Raw genomic sequence first — 20120 nt, 5'->3', positions numbered from 1 at the left:
ATTCCTCTGCTAATGACAGAAAAGTAGCTCATTGCCAGTCCTGCAGCTCACTTGCTCAACAAATGAGGCTGCTAAGGCAGAGTGCTATGGCTGCCATTAGAAGTCAGCAACCACTTCTTTACTGCTGGGAGAAATAGGAAGGTTAAGGAAAGCACTTCTAAACCCTTCCTGTCTGCTCTCCTCTGTTATCCAATAGCTATTAGGAATTTTTTATGGTTTACACTGTAAAATGAAAAATCTGTCCTGGCTGACGGACAATTTGGGTCACATTCTGTTCCTTGGCAAAGCACAGCTCAGACAGATTGCTGTGTCACAGCAGACACCATTATTAATAAGCAAGACTATTTTTAACACATGAAGGGAGAGAGAAAAGTGTAAATGTTACTTATAATTAGCACCTGATGAAGGCAAATGTGTTGATTATTTTTGCCTTACTGAATCAAGTCCACATATAAGAAATGTACTTTATACACACATTAATATGTATATATATTAATCACATACATTAATACGTATACATTACATATATTAATTTGTAATGCTACTTGTGTAATTCTGTAATTACTTGGGTATTATGTAAAGTACTACTTGCCAACTAGTTCTTGAAGTTCTGCACCTGGAAGGAAAAGGAAACTGGCACATTACCCATGGTCAGAATGTGCAACCCACAACATAGCTGGCTTTCTGAGACTGAGCTGAAATTCTGCCTAATTTTCTCCTCTGGAAGACACTGAAGCATTAAGATGTAAGATTAAACTTGAAACACAGGTAGAGAAAACCTATCCTTCATATGGATTTCTGATGGCTGTTATTGACAATGTGTTTTTTTACAAATATTGTTTTGGTAATGCTCCCTCTGGAGTGCTAGAGCTTTTGGTTTGTCAAGGCAATGCTTTAAGTCATATAGTTTTGGGAACACAAACAGCCACACTCTGTTGACCAATAATTTACAATTTTATTTTACTAATCCATTTTAATAATGTGCTGCATCCCTTTCTGCCAAGCAAGATGATGTTATATAATCCCAGCTGTGTTGTTTCCCCGTAGCTGGTGGGGTATTTGGAGAAAGTTAAAGGATGAGTGTGCCAAAGTGGTGGGCTACTACTGGGACAAGCACATGGGACTGGGAGAATTAAAATTCAAGATGGGGCATGAGTAGTATGGATACCAGGTATCATTTAGTTTTTGGCATATCTGACATCTATCAGCCTGGGACTCACTTTATTTAATGCTGGCCATTTACATTATTTACATTATTTACAAGAGATACTTTGGAGGAATCAGGAATGCTTACTTTTTAGTCAAGGGAGGGATTAGCACTACCAGGGAATGATGGTCCCATTCAGATGTCTTAAGTTAAACAAATTTAGTTGTTTTAGGACCATTAAATCTATCTTCACTGTCAGGAAGCCTAGGGATGTTTATAGGCTTATGGAGTCACAAGTGATGGAGAGAATGAAAGCAAAACCCCTGCAGTAAATATATCTTATCCATCCCTTATGCTCATGTCAATGAGTGACATCTCATTTTGGTGGTTCACATAGTAGGGGCTTATTTTGTTACTCTCTGAATGCAAAATAATGCTCACCAGAGTATTAAATTGAGTCTATATCACAGCCTCAGGTATATGTGTGCTTTTCCAGTTTCCCCAACAAAAATAAAGTTACTTTACAATTTAGAGACTCTTTAATGCCCTACAGTGCTCACCTGCTTCACTATAGGGAAAGGTGGCACAAGACTCCCACTCACCTGGGGCCATTCTTTGGGGACCAAGTCTTTAAAATTGTACTCTTAATATACTGCAATGCAATTTAAGGTAGAGATGAGAATACAGTTTTGGTTATGTCCCCTGTCCCTGATTTTTTTGGTATTTCTATATCTAGGCAATAGAATAAGCAGGTAGTATGAAAAAAGTAACAAGAAACAGAAAAAAAGGGAAAAAAATGAGTTAACCACTGAGTTTCCTCTGTCAACCATGACTCTAGAATTTCCTACAATATGCCTGGAAAATGAGAAAGGAAGAACTTGGGACAGCTCTAATCTGCCTTTGTGGCAACTGTGAGTCTGAAAAAATAGTTTTAGGCATTAATTTCTGTAACCCTCATGAATGTTCCTGGGTTTTAACAGAAATATCAATTTTATTCTCTCTAACATGAGATCCTTTTAATAAAAGTCTTCAAAAATGTTTGGGAGGGAATCAAGCATTAGTGTCATCCATAAAAGCACAGAGTGGCTGTGAAATCAGGGATCACCGTAGCATCAGTTCTTCAAAATACACAAAAACCCCAACCTAATGCAAGCAAGAGATCTGACTTTCAGCTTCTTATTAGGACTGTGTCAGATTGTACCAATGAACCCCGTCCTCTAGGGCAAGGCCTGCCATAGCATTTCCACAGCATAATTTAGGTGACAGCAGAGGATCTGGCTGGAAAACCCATCCCATGGAATGCAAAAGAAGATGTTTGCTTATGGAAAGAGTATCCAGTAATGGTTTTCTTGAACCTCTAGTGCAGGGATACAAATGCATGCATACATGCAGATAGGAGAGTGGCACAAGTCTCACTAAAAATTGCTCTTAATTTTACAACCTAATCTATCACTGGTCATGACTATGGATTTTTGGATTACTTCAGGTTCCATGTCTGCGGGTTTTACTTACTGTGCATGGTTAGAGTCAAATGTCTTCACTTTATGATGTCAGAATGTTAAAATGTAAAGTTACTATTTTGTATTATTTCAATGTATGTATTTTTCACTGCTGAAGCAATGAGAAAACCAAATTACTGAACCCTGACTATTACAGTCATCTGTGACATGAGTTAATGGGACTCCTTTGTTGAGCTAATGCAAACCCATTTCCAAAATGAGATTTTGATGTAAGGGGTTTTTTGAATTTAAAAAAACAACAACTTTGTCATGATTACTCAAAACAAACAGTGTTGCAGATGCTTTGTTGTAGTCACATTGTGCTTTCTAGTCACTGAAATGAAAACACACACATTTCCTTCTAGTGTGGAAGGAATACAACAGACATTTGCCTGTTCAGAGCCTGTTGGTGCACTCGGGGCCCCACAGCCTCACCACACTGCATGCTGGTGGAAAGATGGGAAGACAAGACAAGAAAGCCATGGGCTACTTCCTCCTTCTTCAGTTCTGCAGAATGTGGTCCATAGCAGTGGCAGAACCAGATGCTGCACTCCCTTCTGAGCCACCCCTTTGCAGAGCCTGTGCATCACGCTGGCATGAAAAAACCCTTGGCAGTTTGGTTCCAAAAACCCTCTGGGACTGAGGGGAGGGCAGTGGAGCCAGTACTAACATAGAGGACTGTGGCCCTTTTGAAATTTGTTTGAACTTAAGAGAACTTCAATCAAGGTAAAAACAAAAATTCCAGATTTTTTTTTTTTCTGCAAGGGAAAAGCACAGCTTTCTTTATAGTCTGCTCTGCCTTTATAAAGCATCCCTTCACCATATTTCCCTCTGTGCCTCTACATCCCATCTGTCTGCCCCCAGTTTTCTTCCCATAGAGCTTTCTGTGTAGGAAAGTATGTAAGTTACTAAAACAGACTTTGAAAACAATGGGGAGGATGAAGAGTGAAGAATGAACTTAAAGGCTACAGAAGTCCTAAGACAGCTTTATTTCCTGCTGGTTAACTGAACATAACTGCTTAATTTTTGTGCAGTCAGAAGTTCAAACCCTGTTATTCAGATGATTTGGCAGGATATTGATGTTTAAGATGCTGACCTTACACCTACCTTCATAAGAGGCCACCAGAGACACAGATAGTTTCTGATTATCATGTAAGTGTGAAAGTCATACAAACATCAAAATTTGAAAATTTTTAAGGCAGCCCCAGTCAGGAACCATTCTGCTATCTGCTGTCTCCTGTATAAATTGGAAGCAAAAATTCAGCTATGGGATGATTTGAACTAAAGTGATTTTCCTGAATGTGGACTGGATGGAAAAAGTGAATAGGCTTTCAGCAAGGACCAGGAGGAAAGCAGCAAGACCAGGAGGAACTAACCTTCCTTATTTGGCTCACCGTACCTGCTCAAGAACTGTTGCTGGTTTTGTTCCATTCCTGCAACTGGGGCAGTTTCTTTTGACTGGCATTGTAGAAAAGATTGGCTCTGTCATGACTTACAGAAAACTCTGTTTTACTTTTAGCTGAGGACTCTTGCTAGAGTAGTAGTAAGGATTCTCCATGTATTGCTCTGGGTTTGATTCTATCACGAACTTTACTGTTTTCAAGAAAAATCCCTGTCTCCTGATTTATCACTTAGAGTCTTACATGAATGATTTAAGAAACTAAACCTTGAGCTCTGGATTTTCTGAATGGGTGGATCTGCCTACCATGATTTAGTGCTCATGGTGTGTAATGTATTTCCTTTGCATTGTATGCCTGAAAGGTTGTGGCATACCCTTTCACCAGGACATAAAGACATTAATCTCTTTTACACTTCTGAGACAGGTTACATATTAAATGGCTTAAAAAGCCAGATATTTCACTCCAAAATTTCCATTAACATAGCTTTGAAGATCCCTCCTGGTAAGGAGATCTCCCTCCAGATCCCTCCTGGATCCCTCCATGCATGATGTCCATCTCCATGCAGGCGAAGAAGCAGTGTCCAGATGTGTATGTCTGAAGGCCAGGGAAGCAGAAGGATTTTCAAAGACTCTTCTCAACACAACCACCCCAGCCTTGCTGTATGCAGGTTATTTTGTCTCAGCATTGCCGAGACGGGGGCTTCCACAACATCATAACTTCCATAACTTGTCTTCCATAACATCAGCATAGTGGAGTTTGCTTCAGGACTTGCCTGCAATAGGACAACCCCAGATTGCTGATCCTTCCCTCAGAAGTAGACGTGTAATGCTCAGGAGCTCCCTGAGCTAAGCTGTTTCCTGTGGTACTTGGCTTGGTTCTGGGGCCAGGCTGGTGGCTGAAGCACCAGGGAAGGACGTGCAAAGGAGCTGGAACTTCTTCAGTGTCTTTTTAAGTGTGGGATGGGGAGAACTGAGTTACAGATTGGAAACTGCCAAGCCTGCAAGCAGCCCACTTTCCTTCAGCAGCATGCAGGCTTCAGCCACCACAGCAGCAGCATGTCTGCAGCTTGGTGCTGAACCGAGCAGTGGTGGGAAGTGAAATTTCAAGTCCTTGTGTTGAGCACTCCAATCTCCTCTGGTGCTTCAAGCAGAGAACCCAGCAGAATATCCAGTACCAGCAGGGATGGCTGCTACCTCCCAGTATGCTCTAAAGGTCATCTCATTATCACTTTGTGGGAGTATGCGGGGGCCCAGCTGAGATCTGCGCTACTTTCTGTAAAAATGTGTCAGATGCAAACACCCTATGCCAAAGAGCTTATGCTGTGAGAAAGAGAGGCAAGGGATGCTGGGGGAAAAAAATCACCCAGACATGAAAAAAAAACCCAAAAATAACCAGCCTTGGGTGACAGACCTATTCTGTAGGAAAGGTTCTTGTGGAACAGAGCTCTCCTGAATTCTGTATAAGTGACACCTCTTTGCAAGTGCTGCAGGCAATACAGGTGCTGGCTGGTGAAACAGCCCCTTGAGGGAGGATGCAAATCAAGTATGATGAAATAGAATGGCAACGGTTTAATCATGCAGCCTACTATGATCAAACAGCATCTTCCCAAGGTATGAATCACACTATGGGTTCTGTTCCAGCACAGTAAGACTGGGTTACTAGAGCAGGGTGTGAGAGAGCTGGCTGCCAGTATTACTTTTATTTATCTGGATCTCTCTGTCATCCATGTGTGTTTGGAACAGGGACACTAATTTAGCTTTTCCCGGTGATGTCTTCAGAGGCTTCCACTGACTTCAATTTGCATCACCCTTACCCCTTTATGTTGGCTCAACAAACACTTCCTGGTTGTGCATCACCTGGCCATGCATCACCCACTGACACTCGACATTGTGCGTCATCTTATTCCAAGCCATCTGTTTTTTATCATGCTTGGAGACTAATGACATGACCTTGCATATTGCCAATCTTTGTGATGGAAACAGGATGCTACTGCTCCTTTTCACCTGGACACAGCAGATCCTTTCTGGACTGGCATTACATGATGAAATCCCTCCCCTCACCTCTGTGCTGAGATTACAGTCAAATTGTTCATACTGAGCTTCTCCAGAAAGCAGATTTTAGAGAACTACCCACATGTTTTGAAAGCAAGTCATTAGCAGCATCAAGAAAAGGAATCACCCAAAATGGTTCAGGAAAAGCAAGCAATTAAAAAAGAATGGGTAAGGAATGCAACAACATCTGTTTTCATCATTCAGCTGCTGTGGACTACCTCAATCAAGGGAATGGAGATAGACTGCTACATGTACAGTTTCCATTAACAGACAGGATGGTTCTTGCCATTTTTCTGGCTCAGACGCTGACATGGTTTTAACAGAACTGTAGCTCTGACATAAAATATGACATTTTTATAACTCATATGGATTTTTTAAACACAACCTTCATTTATCTGTGCCATTCCAAAATGCAGATACCTTCAATGTCTTCCAGTATTTTCAAAATTTTGCTTTGAACTGGTGAATGCCAAAATACTATTTAGTTCTGTCTTGAGGCTCAGAACAATAAGCCAAGTAAATTGCAAGGTGCCTTTCTTTTTTCTTTTTTATCTCTAGACAAAAAGAAAAAAAAAAGAAGCGGGGCAATCAGCTAAGTAGACATTTGTGTTTGTACGATATGATATAAATGCAATTACAATTTCTTGTAGGGTTGGACTCTCAGTCTTTGCTTTCCAGTAATTAAATGCATTCCTTGCTTGTTGAGTCATTGCACTGAGTGCAAAATCTATTGCTGTTATTTTCACACCACAAATATCAGGAAAATCCATTTAAGAGAAAATATGCTGCTGTGAGGGCTGTAGATAGTATCTTTCGAAACTAATCATTCCATATAGACTAGAAAACACATTTTATAGGGTCTGAAAACCAAACACATAGAATCATTAATTAGTTAATATACATATCTATAAATAAAAATGTATATATATGTGTGTGTGTGCATGTATAGGTATATAAAGATTTATTTGTGTAAGTTTATTGGTTGATTCTGAGCAATTCCCCTGTATTAAATGTACTTAACCCAAAGCCAAATATGTGTTAACTGCATCTTTATACTACACAATCATTCTTACTGGCTGCCATGACTACCGACTAAATGTCAAAATGCAAAAGACAATGAAAGGAGACAGTCTGGAAAATCCAATTTACTTCTGGGTTTTGAATGGAATTTTAATTTTCTGGGCCATTTTAAAATAGGAATATCTCATCAGTTTGAATAAAGGCATTTTCTTTATAAAGTTTGCTTTCTGCACACAATTGCAGATGACATATGTAAGTAGATTACTTACAAAGGAAGAATTCCAATCCAATAATACAATGGAACACACATTATAATTGTGTTAATTAACAGTAGTATTTTAAATTTGAATGCCAGAACAAAACAAGTTCCTAGTAAATAACTTCTGAGTTTCCATATAAAACTCTTTGATATTAGATTTTGCCTGTTGACATAATTCATAATTGCGGAAAATTCTGCTTTAGACCCAAGGAGGTGTAATAATGGAAACCGTGGTATTCTGATGCTTTGTGTTGTATGGCTTAATTCCCCTTTTTCATAACAGAGACTATTGAAAGGTAAATGTTTTGATACAATTTTAAGTCTACTCAGTGGGCTATATGTGGGTGTAAGGGGCTGTATTTAAATATGAGATATTACAAAGGACTAAATTTCTGGGTTTAGAGAAATGTAATCCCTAACTTAAAATAGTCTCCCTATGTAGGAAGCCTATTAAAGGCATGTTTATCTTTGGAGAAATCCTTTGATTCAGGTTTTGAAGGACTTTCAGAGCACTGCACAGAGTAAGCAAAAATAACAGCAACTCCCTCACCAACCATGTTGATACAAAGCAGATTCTGTAAAACTCATCTTTTCACTTGGTGTTTTCTGCTAACAAGTGGGCAGCAGGATGACTAGGAGAAGTATCTTTTGGCAGGTCACCAAATCTAGAAACTGGGGCTAGTGTGGAAATCCATTTTTACAACACTGAAAGGGACAGGATAATTTTCTGTTAGTCTTCTCCACAGTCCAAAAAAGTACAAATGCCCAAGTGATGTTTTGGATGATGGGTTCCTAAACCCATAACTGTCAATGCTGAAGGATGAAGTGTAAGAACCAAAATAGGAATGGATACTGGGGAAGTGACTTTTTAAAAAAATAACTGCAGAGCTAAATTCAGCATGTGTAGGTTGGCTCCAAAAGTCTCACAAGGGAGAGCTTTGGTTTGTTTTTTATTTGCTTTTTAATTTTTTTTTCTATTTCTTCAATCTTTCTTTTAAATGTCCAAGTTTGGAAGACAGAGAAAAGAAGCAGAGGTGTGCATGAATCAGCAGGAGGGGTTGGGTTCAACATTGATTGAAGGTGTTTGGTGGAGCTGCACCTGAGGTACCACCACAGTCTTGGATCCCCCAGTTTAAGAGTGACATGGAGAACCAGGGGAAAGTGAGGGATAGTTGGGAAAATAAGAGGCTTAAGGGACACTGTATTAGGTGCTCAAGTTCATGAAGTGACAGAACCAAATCTTTCCATTTGACATACATCTGTCATTCTGTGGCTTTCAGAGTTTTCTGTGTGATCTTTACCTAAAAATTCTATGCAGTCTAATTACTACGAATTACCAGATTTATATTTCTACTATCCTGCCATGACTTTATGCACATATGCAAACATTTGACTTCTTCCATAATAAAAAAAAATTATTCCTCTCAAGAGCATATAACCTCTATCATGGTTGGGCATAGATTATAGATGAGTATACCAACCAGAAGATGTATAAAATTAACAAGAAAAAAAAAGATAGATAAAAAATGATGGCTCTTTTTGGAAACCATACTGATGGTGCAAACAAATTAGCATATTATTCAGAATTGATTAAATTGGCTGAGAGAGAATATTTGCTGGTGGGATACTTTTATTACAACTGACGCTACAATAAAACTAGAATGAGAGCCACTGCTTGCAGTGAAGTTTGCACCTCTGTTTAAAGTAGCTTTGCTCAGATTTGCATAGTAGAGGCACTTTGATTTTTGAAGATGTAAAATTAATGCATATGGTATGCTATAACATTTTTTATGGAATTTTGGGAATGTGACTGTTCCCAATTAAGTTTTTCATGACCCACCTCTTTTTTTTAAATTTTTCCCTTCTCCTTCCCTGTTTTTTACTGTTTTTCAATTTAGTGCCATTTTTCCCATCCTGAAACATTACTGAAAATTTCTAGAGTACATTTGCTCTGTCAGTCTATCTCTCTCCCTGCAGCTATCTGTCTGTGTCTCTCTATTTTTTGTTCAATACCAGCCTCCACTTAGAAGAAAATCTTGATGAATTCAGAGACGGTGCTCTGCTACTAAATTAACCACACGAGGAGCTGATCCCTGCAGAGATGCTACACTGATTGTTGGTGTAAGGGTGTTTGTCTCATTCAGAATAAAAAAAATGATCCTGCAATAGCGAGATTTTCAGGGCACTGTGCACCAGCATCAACAATCTGTCATTAATGGCAAATCAGAACCTCTTTGTTGCTCAGCCTGTCTTTTATAATAGACTTATCAAATTTCCAGAACTGAATTGTCCATCGAATTTTTAATATGTTCTAAAAGTAGCAGGAGTTAGATGTCCTCAATTTTCAATTTTTAACAGCCTATTCTGTCATTTTCATTATATGATAAAGTTATTTTTCCAGTTTAAAAAAAAAAAAGAAATAATTTCTGAATAATAAAATTATCTTTTTTTTTTTTTTTTTTTTTTAGTGTAGCTGGCTCTTACATGATTTTTAAAAATTTTAAAGGGGATGTTTCCTCCTAAGTTGATGCTTTGGGAGATGTAAAGGGGGAAAAATAGGTTCATCAGATGCAAATCAACATGAGTCTACTTCATTACTTCCACTGGTTTAGCATCTAGTTCCTCCAAGACTGGTGTTCCTGGCCTTTGCACATCTTAGCCACTTAAATGTTCAACACTGTCAAGCACTGCTATTTCCCACCTTGTGCTGTTTTGTTTCTTCCACTGCATTAGAAAATATGTCCTTCCACTGAACATCACATGGCTAAACTGCAGTTTGGTCTACAGTTTTGTTGGCTGGAAGCCTGCTTCTTGCTGAATTTTGGAGAAGCTTTCATCTAAAAACATTTTACTATTTCCATGAAGATGACTAGGGGAAAAATACAAGCATGTGGGTAAAATAAACAAGAGGTTATTGCACTTGTCTGAAAGTGCTTTGTGCCAGGGAATCATTGTTCATTTGAAAAATCTGTCCAGGCCTGGAATAAGTCAGTGAAATATAGGATTCAGCCTTGTCTGAGAGATACAAATCCAAGCTTTACAGCCAGTTTCTCTCAAGCCACTTTGTACTGGATTTTGATTCCACATGGGCTGAGAGTGATATTATGGACCAGAGGAGAACTGGAAACTGGAAAAAAAAAAGAGGAAACAACTATCCTGTGATCTCAATTCCTCCCCTTCTGGCCCCACAGAAGTGTGAAGGACTACAAGAATGAAGCAGCTGTATGAAGAGATGAGAGCTGCATTTGCATTATGAAAGTAATTGCCAAGAGCAGAGAAATAAAAAAGAAGGAAAACCAAGCAGGTAAAGTCTGTCAGGGAGTAGGATGACTGAAACTGGATCAAGAATGAGGGTAACACTTGACTGGCTGGATAATGAAACGAGGTTGAGACAATCAGGGAAAGGGTACCAAGGAAGTGGGTGAGACTGGAAATGGGGATGGAGTAGATGAGAAACTGATTAGGATGGTGGATTGTTCACAAGAACATTGAGAGCCATCTCAAAAGAAATTTTCCTAACTGCTATCTCAGACTTTCCCCTAAATGCAAATGACATTAAAAGACTACAAAAATAGTGGTCACAGTTCAGGGACAGACTGGGGTCCATCTGATATAATAGTCTGCTTCCACTATATTTTTTCTTAATTCTTTTTTAATCCTGGAAATTCCATTTGTATAACTACATAGAAGTATGCTAAATATAATTTTGCAACCTTGGTAAGGTAGATTACCTGTTTGCTATCTAAATGTCTTCCTTTTACTGCAGTAAAAAGATTTGCTTCCTTTTGGGATAAGTATTTGTTCTTACTGCAATTTTTACCCTTGACAGACCTGTCCACCTCTTTGTGCAGAAACCAGGATGTCAGCAGAGATGAGACTTCTGGAACAGCACTGGCAAACCATACAAACTGGTGATTACAATTTTGCAGAATACTTGAAAGTACCTCTGTCATGTTTGTTCCTGTTTTTCAGACCTCTCACAAAAAGATTAAATACTTTACACTGTTAATCAAATGCAGTATGATTCTCTTAGTAAGATATTTCCCTTCTTAATGGTTCATTGCAAAAAAAAGTGAATGCACTTCAAAATGGAGTAACTTGTTTGTCAATGAAGCTTAAAATAAATACCTTACTATTACTTTTCTTAAGAAGATATTGATATTTTACTTGGAAAATTATGATATTTTGACTGAAAACATGATTTCCCAGCAAAAAGTTATTTGCCTCGAGAACAAGTGGTTTGTTGACAAATATTAAGGATTTAGGTTTTAAAATCAGGAATCAGGGCTTCATTCCTACCTACAGCATATAATATTGAAAGCCCCCTAACTGAAGTCTTGACAGCATCAAAAAATATCTGAGCACATAGAAAAGGTATCAGCTTAGAAACAGCTTTTTGTATTAAATCTATGTAATAAACACCAGCATCTGGAGGCAAAGAAGGTATATTCAAGTGATATAAATGTGACTTGAGTAACATCAGCCATCCTTTCTTTTCACATTAATAAAGTAAGCAACAAATATATCAAAATAGTTAATAGACTAATAAAATGGATTACAGAAGTGAATTTCACTTCGAAAAATGTCTCTGAAAAATTACAGATATTGATTCATCCATTTGTTTTAAGATTTCCTAGGCACCTGCCACATTTCTTATGGCTTCATTCAGGTAACTGGAGGATTTGAAGTACAAAAATACTAGTAAACCAAAAAAGATAATTTTTGCTACACTTCCATATAGCAATGTTGCTTATTTTTTTGTGCATCTTTGACATGGCTATGGTCGCCATAGTCTTTTGAAAAAGAAAAAAAAAATAACCATGATGAAATTAGTCACTTCAGGGAGTTCTGCCAACGAAATGACATCCAGAGTCATCCTACTGAAAACCAGAGGATGAATCTGAATATGTATATATCAGAAATCTTAGTCCAAAAGGACAAGCTGTGTTTTCAGCAATTTTGAAAGCATCAAAAAGAGCATCAAGATCAAAAAGTTATAGCTACTTAGTGACTAGTGAATATATTTAAATGTAAAAATCTTAAGCATTGAAAGATACCTCATCTACCTTCAGGTTGAATGTACCTTAGCTTAGGGTAAATTCTCAATTTGTAGAACTCTATGCCTTCATTAGCACAAAATACATACATCATTATTTTTTCTTCACCTAAGAAATCCCCTAAGGATTATAAAAAAGTACCTCAATAGCAAAGAATGCTAATACAGCTTTAGCAGGTAAGTTTTTCTGCTTCTTAATCTGATCAGTGTGGATTTTGGCAGTTTCTATAACATCAAAGTATGTTACACATTTCCATGCAGTATGGAACATAACCTCACATCCCAGCTTTGAGGTAAGTACCCAAGATTATCCCCATCTTAAAGAGTAGAAAGTCAGGTCATAAAATGATTAACCTACAAATCCAATAAAGAAACTAGGTGCCTAAAATGATGCTTAAGAAAACTCAGGTTTCTACATCAAAAATCAGGATCCTAGAAATTCCTACACAGATGAGGAGAGGTCATGAGAATACAGAAAAGCACAATTTTTATGCTTTTAATTTAAAAGCTCTTTAAATTGGTGTGCATTGTAGGGTGCTAAGCTTTGGACAAGCAAGAATAGCTCACATTTGAAATGTTTAAGCCACTAGCATTGGGAATTGTGTGTTCTTCCAGCTCACAGCCAATCCTCTGAGGAAATCTGTGTAGCACAGAAATCGAAGCATGTGGCACACATAGGTAGCACAGGGTTCTTCATAAACAGAGGAGCAAGCCACAGTTTTCTTTTAAAAAGCAGCTGAGGAGGAACACTGCTGGCTATCTTACTCCTGCCCATTGGAACAACTGCCTACAGTGACTCCTTTGACTGGGAAATGCCAGAGCTGGGGTCAAACTCGCAAAAACTCTCAAACTCTCATATTTAAGCTAAAGCATCCTGTCATCCAAATGAACTCAGGTTCTACTTTCTGCTTCCACAACTGTTTCTATTTTGGCATAGGGTCATCTTCCCTCCTGTGTGCCCCCTTGTCCTCTCTCTAGCATGATGTTCTTCCCATGGGAGAGTGGAAAGAAGACACAGCTCAGTGGCTCTGGTATTCTGTGAGGAGGGAGGACACACAGGGACAAGGGTCTCCACATCCCAGCACCACACTTGGAGGCCAACCACCAGCTGTTTGCCTCAGAGGCAGGAGTGCATCCACTGCCACATCTTTTTCTCCACCCACCACAATGGGAGAGACCAAACTAGTGCTTCTCTAAGGCTGTGTGTGAAGTGTCCAAGGTGAAGTCTCACCATTCCTCTCTGAATTTTCCTCTGGGTCACTGAATTATGATACACTCACTCTGGGCAGACCTCGACCATAGCCAGAGGTGCTGACCTCTCCCTGTGTGCTGTGGAGGTACAGCCATGCCTGTATGCCACCACAGGTGCTTTACTAACCCTATCCTCTGTCACCTCTCTAAACTAAACAGTCTGCTTGGGGCAAAATTGGTGAAAAACTCCTAACAATCCTGTTTTGTGATTGTGTCTGTGAGGGATCACTTCTCCACACAATAACTGCTACAACAGTGATAGGTTCATTGTATTAGAATGAATGCATAAATCATTATTTATGAATTGCTTGGATTTGAAGCTATAACTTAGAAAAATAATGTTTCTGAATATATGCAGCAAAGCTTAATGTTTTGTGCAGATGCTGTGCACCAGTTTAACTGCACATCCTGGCAGAAATAGCTTAAATTCACTTCATTGGTTAAATTATGTATTAGCAGACAGGGAAAAGAAAAAACAGAAGTGGAAGAGAAAATGAAATCATTTCAGATCAGCTTTGTATGCTGGTATTTGTCAGACACATTATGTCATAAGTATTTAGTTCCCAGAAGCCAGCATTTCTGCATCAGTCCATTTTATGCTTTTTTTACCCAAGATGCAGGTCCACATGGATTGAGGTCTCCAAAGAAATTTTTGTCCATTTTTTAAAAGTGCTGAGCAACTATAGGAATAGATTCTGTCTGCACTGCAGTCATGGGTACCCAGGACCTTGCAGGATTGAGATTCCTGTCCCAGGTAGATTTGCTGGCTGACATTCACCAGGGGGACCCAACCCCTCCAAGTGGGATCACCAGTACTTTTAAACTGAATAAAAACCAACACCTCAGACTGCATCCACAGAATAGTGTGAGGGTTGTGTGCAGCCTAGAAAGAATTTTGAATAGCAGCCATTCCTCCAAATCAGCTGCCAGCTTCTGTGTCCCCATAGGCTAAAGACCAACTGATTGTGCCGAAGCCAATAGCTGTACTCCATTGGCTCCAGTGAGGCAAGACCCATTTCCAAAGCTGGTTCATCTATCAACCAGTCTATAGATAAATGCTGAAGAAGACATGTTCTCTACAAGCCATCATTAGGGTGGCAATAGTTCTTGTTCATAAAGGTGACTTGCAAGGAGAACTGACTGTGGATTTTTTGAAGGTAGTTACTGCAGAGGTAAGCAAGCACTGTTGCTTCATGATGTGCCATTTTCTCATCCTCTTAGGCAGAACTTGTGAGAATGCCAGGATAATGGGGTTTGAAGCCTGACAGCCTAAGCTGAAAGGTAAATTTACACTCCCTCTCTCCTGCCTGTGAGAAGTCTTGCTGGAGGATTCACTTCCAATGGTGGTGCTGCCCACTGACCAGTGGGGGCCAGATGCCACCCTCAGTCCCTTATGTTCAGCTTTTTTGCTGCACCAGCTTTAACAAAGCTTTTACTGAGTCAATTTTCCAACTAAATCGATTATGTAGTGTGACACCATTTTTGGATTCCTACTTTAGGACTGCTAAGGCCTGTTACTTTTCAGGAGTGCTGAGCATCCCTTTGTTTCTTTTGTTTGTTAGAAGGTAGTTAAATTAGACCTACATGAAAATACTGCACAGGTCAAGTATTGCTCAGACTGATCTGTCATGGGAACCTTCTGCTCTCTGTGTTTTGGGCTACAAAATAATGCTGACTTTTCACTGCAAGCAATTAGGAGAATTAATTAGGTAATATTGTGTAGTCTTTGAAGGCTAAAACACTATCTAAATATACTGCTGTATTTGAGTGCCCCATCTCTCTTTTGTAATGAGGTTCTTTTTTCAAATTACTGCTATTAATTTGAAAATGGAGAATTCTTTTCTAAAAAAATTAGTATAAATATCACCTGAGATAAATCTAACCATGATGTTAGATTACACAATATATATAATAAAAAATAGGTGTGCAAAACGTGATCTAGAGAAATGTACTATTGTAGGACAAATAACAATAAAAATATTAAAAAAATTCAAGTCTTAAATAATAAATTAAAGAAAATTCAAATTCACAAAGTCTGTGTGAATGAATTACAGGAATACATTATTAAACAGGGAAGTTTTTAGTCTAACTAGAGCTTATATTGGGACAAAGAGATGATGGTAATGGAGGTGGAGGTGAGAGAACATTTTGGAAGTGTTCAAGCTGTTGAATTTTATTTTTATTTCCTCAGTGTGTTATGGGATATCTTCCATGAGAAAATGGAATAGATGACGTTCCATCCCTCCTGTCTATACACCTCACAGGGTAAGTAAAGAACTGCTATGAGGCAATAGAAATCCTTAGCCATATGGACTGTTTTTAAAATGATTCCTGTTTTCTCAATAGCAGGAAGAGTAATTTAGTCTTTAAAAACCAAGAAAAAAAATATAAGCATTAACCTCAGCTCTTTAGTGAATTTTACTTACCTACATTTTTATATTAGCTCTGTAGTAAAAGTTCTCAGAAAGAAATAAAGTAACTGAAATGTTATTACTTCAGTTTCCTTATCACATCAAAATGATATTCAGAAAAGGTTTTTTTTCACCCAGAGGGTGTTTGGGCACTGGAACAGCTGCCCAGGGAAGGGGTCACAGCCCCAGCCTGACAAGAGTTCAAGAAGTGTTTGGACAGTGCTCTCAGGCACATAGTGTAACTTTTGGGGATGGTTCTGTGCAGGGCCAGGGGCTGGACTCAGTGACTTTGATGGGTCTCCTCCATCTCAGCATATTCTGTAATTTCTTCTCCTAGCTCTTAAAAGAATTTGCAATAGTGGTATCTCAGTCAAATCACTTTTCCTCCAACATTATGATACAATAAACTCTGATTCTTGCATGTGTCCATTCTTCTCATAAAGTAATTTCTTATTTATTTTTTTTCTATTTTTTTTTAGACACGTAATTTTCTGGCAGTTGGAAATAATTCAGAGCTGACATGTGCTCATCTATTTGTAAAAGGGGAAGGTTAAAACCTTCTGCTAAAAACTGAATAATATGAAAAGAAGTATGTTCAGCCCAAATTCAGCCTGGCACTTAGCCATATGTTGTTCAACTTGAAGCTTGCCATTGCCACTGATATTCAGATGACTACTCATGTGCAATTGCTGACAATCAAGCAATTGTTTAGTGGCAGATCAGAGGCAGAATTCTTACCCCTTTGCAGTAAAAAAAGGCTACTTATTAAAATAATGAAACCAGTTAAACCCAACAACCATACACTTATTTATGAATTCATATGAATGTTACATACCAGATAAAACAATAATGTAGTACTCAGTTAATAGAAAAACTTAGCAGTGGCCTTGCATCCACCAAGCTAAGTGTCAAGGTCCGAGCTTATAACCAAAATGCGAATGACAAAGTAGAAGAGCTAGACTGAAGCACTTCTACAATGGTTTAATCAGTCTTACTCAGATATGTGAAAGAGGGAGCATGGGACTGAATCCCTGCATCCTCATAATCCTACCCATTTATCACCTTACATTGTTCCTGACTATCTCAAGAGGAGTTGACATTAAAACACTTCTGTAACACACTATTAGCACATATCCCATGTATTTCTGCTAATTTCCTACAAGATAAACCAGAACCATAATCGGGACTGAGATTTTCTCTATGATGGTTGTCTGAGAGTGTTCAAGTAATGAATATTCTTTAAATAAAATGCCACAATGAAACAAAGAAATAATGGTTTCAAACACTTCTTTTAGTTCCAGTGACATCACAGACACCTTCACACTGCCATCTATGTACCTTACACTAAGTAAATTTATCAAACCAGACACGTGGCCTGATTGGTCTGTAGTGACCCTACCTGCAAAGGCCCTGATTTATATAATACATGTCTTGTTTTCTTGGAAGCTTAAGGCATGAAGGAGCCCCTCTATCCAATACATATTTCATGTGGAAGGTGGTGTCAGGAGGAGGATGAAGTTTAAAAGTCCCCAGAATTTCTGTACAGTCATGTTACATGGAATTTCAAAAAAGGACACACTTAAAAAAAAACTGAACAAAGATGCTTGTGTGGCATGCATCATTCATATGCTCTGTAAACTAAACAGAAAGAAGAATCTTGTGGGCATTCAGAGTGTAATGATCTCCAGATCTCACAGCTGTTGAAATTCCTACATAAGTAGAAGGAGCTTTCCCTGAAAACCTTCTATTTTACACAGCCTAATAGAAAATCAGGCTTAATTTTGCTTTCTGTGGCAGAATATAAACACAGGCTTGTTCAAGGTATTTAGTATCTGCCTAACCTGAGTTATGTGAAGAGTTCTGTCCAAAGCCAGTAGGACTATTCACATGCTCAGACACCTGAGTAAGTGCCTTACTGGATCAGGGCCAGAAATAAAATAGTGGGCTGGGTTAAGATGATTAGAAATGTTTTGCTGGCTCCAGTGGCAGCAGGACCTAGCCTTTATTGCCACTTTGCAAAATCTGCTGCTCAACAGGGGAAAAAATCAGGCACTAAGTAGTTCTTTCAGTGTTCTACTGGGTAAAGTTTGAATACAGAACAAATGTAGCTCATTTACCCCTAACTGGAAATGTGCTTTACTGAGAATGCATCAATTTTTCCACACGAAAATAAAATTTGTTGCTTTGTTGTTACTCTTGAAATAAAGTGATTAATTCTAATAGGCTGTCTAGATAAAAGTTTTGTCTATTTATAACAAGGAAGAATATAGTTTAAAGAAATGGTAAGGAGACTCCTTTTAGCTTTGTGAGTTTAAAGATGGAATATGTTTTTAATAAAGTAACTTTAATTTTCTAATTGAATGTTGTTGTAATTAGCACTTTTGGAAACTGGAGCTAGGTGGCTGCATTTTTATTTCTGGTATAGGTGGCTCGTTAAGCAGGGATTAACAGACAAACTGGCGCCACACAGTCCCTCAGTCTCTGGGTAAACCTAATGATTCCTGGCATCACTCCTGCCGCAGAAATCTTTATATTTGTGTGCTGCGAGATCATTAACACCAGGTTGAGGAGCCCGTCCTTCCCTTGTGACAGAATTCCTGACAGGCCTTCTGCAGCGCTAAGTCCCAGACCGACTACAAATTATCAATACTGATTACCGGATTGCTGCAGTGGGGAGGGGACGGCGTGCTCGGCACTGCAGGGCTGGCCAGGCTCCCACAGCCCTCACTTCCCTCCTCTGTTTGCATCTACAGCTGTCTCATGCCTTGTTCCCAAGGGTGCCACAGCCGGGTTAGAATGCTTTCAATCCACACCAATTGTTCCTTGGGAGCGGAACATCAGCATTCAGATAATGCTTTGGTGTAATGCATCGGCTTCAGCCGGCGCCAGGAGGGTTTGGTGTAACTTCGTGCAATGCGATGAAGAGTGATAATAAGAATCTGCACAAATGAAAATTTGAACAGGATTTGCTTCTTGGGGAGGACACTAATTGTGTTGGGAGCCCTCCGTCCATTTGTGTGTGCACGACATTAATGATTGTGAAAACTTGAATTTGAATGCGTCAAACGCAGGTCCAGCCTCATTCCTCTTAAAAACATACCAAAAAACCAAAAAACCACAACAAAGCCCCCAAAAGAACAAAAACCAACCCTAAGGAGCTTTAGGATCTGGACGCTTTCAGCAGCCCGACCCCACGTCTGCTCTCCCTCTCCTTCCACACCCTCTCTTGGATTTTTTCGCCCACCCTACCCAGCAGCCTCCCTCGAACAAAGGGGCCGGTGCCGGGCTACCGCCCTTCGCTCCTGCCAGGACCGGCAGGACCAACCGCGACCCGATGGGAACGGGCTCCCCAAGAGCCGGGAGCCCCCCGGGGCCGGAGTCGGGGAAGGGCGGAGGAGCCGCGCCCCGCCCGGTCGCTCCGGGCCCGGCGGGGCGGGATGGGGGCGGCGGGGGCGGCGCGCCGCGGCGGCAGGGCGCGGCTCCTGCGGGAGAGGGGGGGATGCTCTCCCTGCCGCTGAAAAAGCGAGGTAACAACAGCCCCGGCAGCTGCCCCCCGGGAGAGAGCGAGCTGGGCGGGCACTGCTAGCGTACACCAGCTCTCCGTGATGCAGTGACCTACTTCGGCCGGTCCCCCTGCCCCCCCCGGCAGACTGCAGGTGCGGGCAGCGCCGGGGCAACGCCGAACGGCGGCTCCTTCTCGCCCCCTCCCGCAGCCCCGCGCCGTGCTGGGCTGGGCTGGGCGCGGCCGGCCGCAGTGCGCGCCCGGCGGGGTCCGCCCCGCCGCAGCCCCCCCTCCCGTCACCGCGGGACCCCGCCGGCCCGCAGCCCCCGACCCGCGCCGAGCCCCTCCGGGCAGCGGTGCCTCTGCTCCGTTCCTCTTTTCTTCTCCCCACGCGGTTTCAGAGGCAGAGGGGAGCCCTGACTCCGGCCGGCGGGGACGGGTGGAGGCACAGGGATAACTTTACCGTTCGTTTTTGGTTTTATTTTCTTTCTTTTATATATATATATATATACATATATATATAT

General features: G+C 40.2%; 1 protein-coding gene across 1 annotated transcript in view; it reads right to left on the bottom strand.

Annotated features, from left to right (window-relative positions):
* Positions 1–20120, bottom strand: part of STMN2 (stathmin 2) — a 39092-nt gene that overhangs the window by 18285 nt on the left and 687 nt on the right. The window lies entirely within an intron of this gene.

Source organism: Parus major, chromosome 2 (genome assembly GCF_001522545.3).
Source record: "Parus major isolate Abel chromosome 2, Parus_major1.1, whole genome shotgun sequence".
NCBI classification, from domain to species: domain Eukaryota; kingdom Metazoa; phylum Chordata; class Aves; order Passeriformes; family Paridae; genus Parus; species Parus major.
This window is presented reverse-complemented; position numbering and strand designations above follow the sequence as displayed.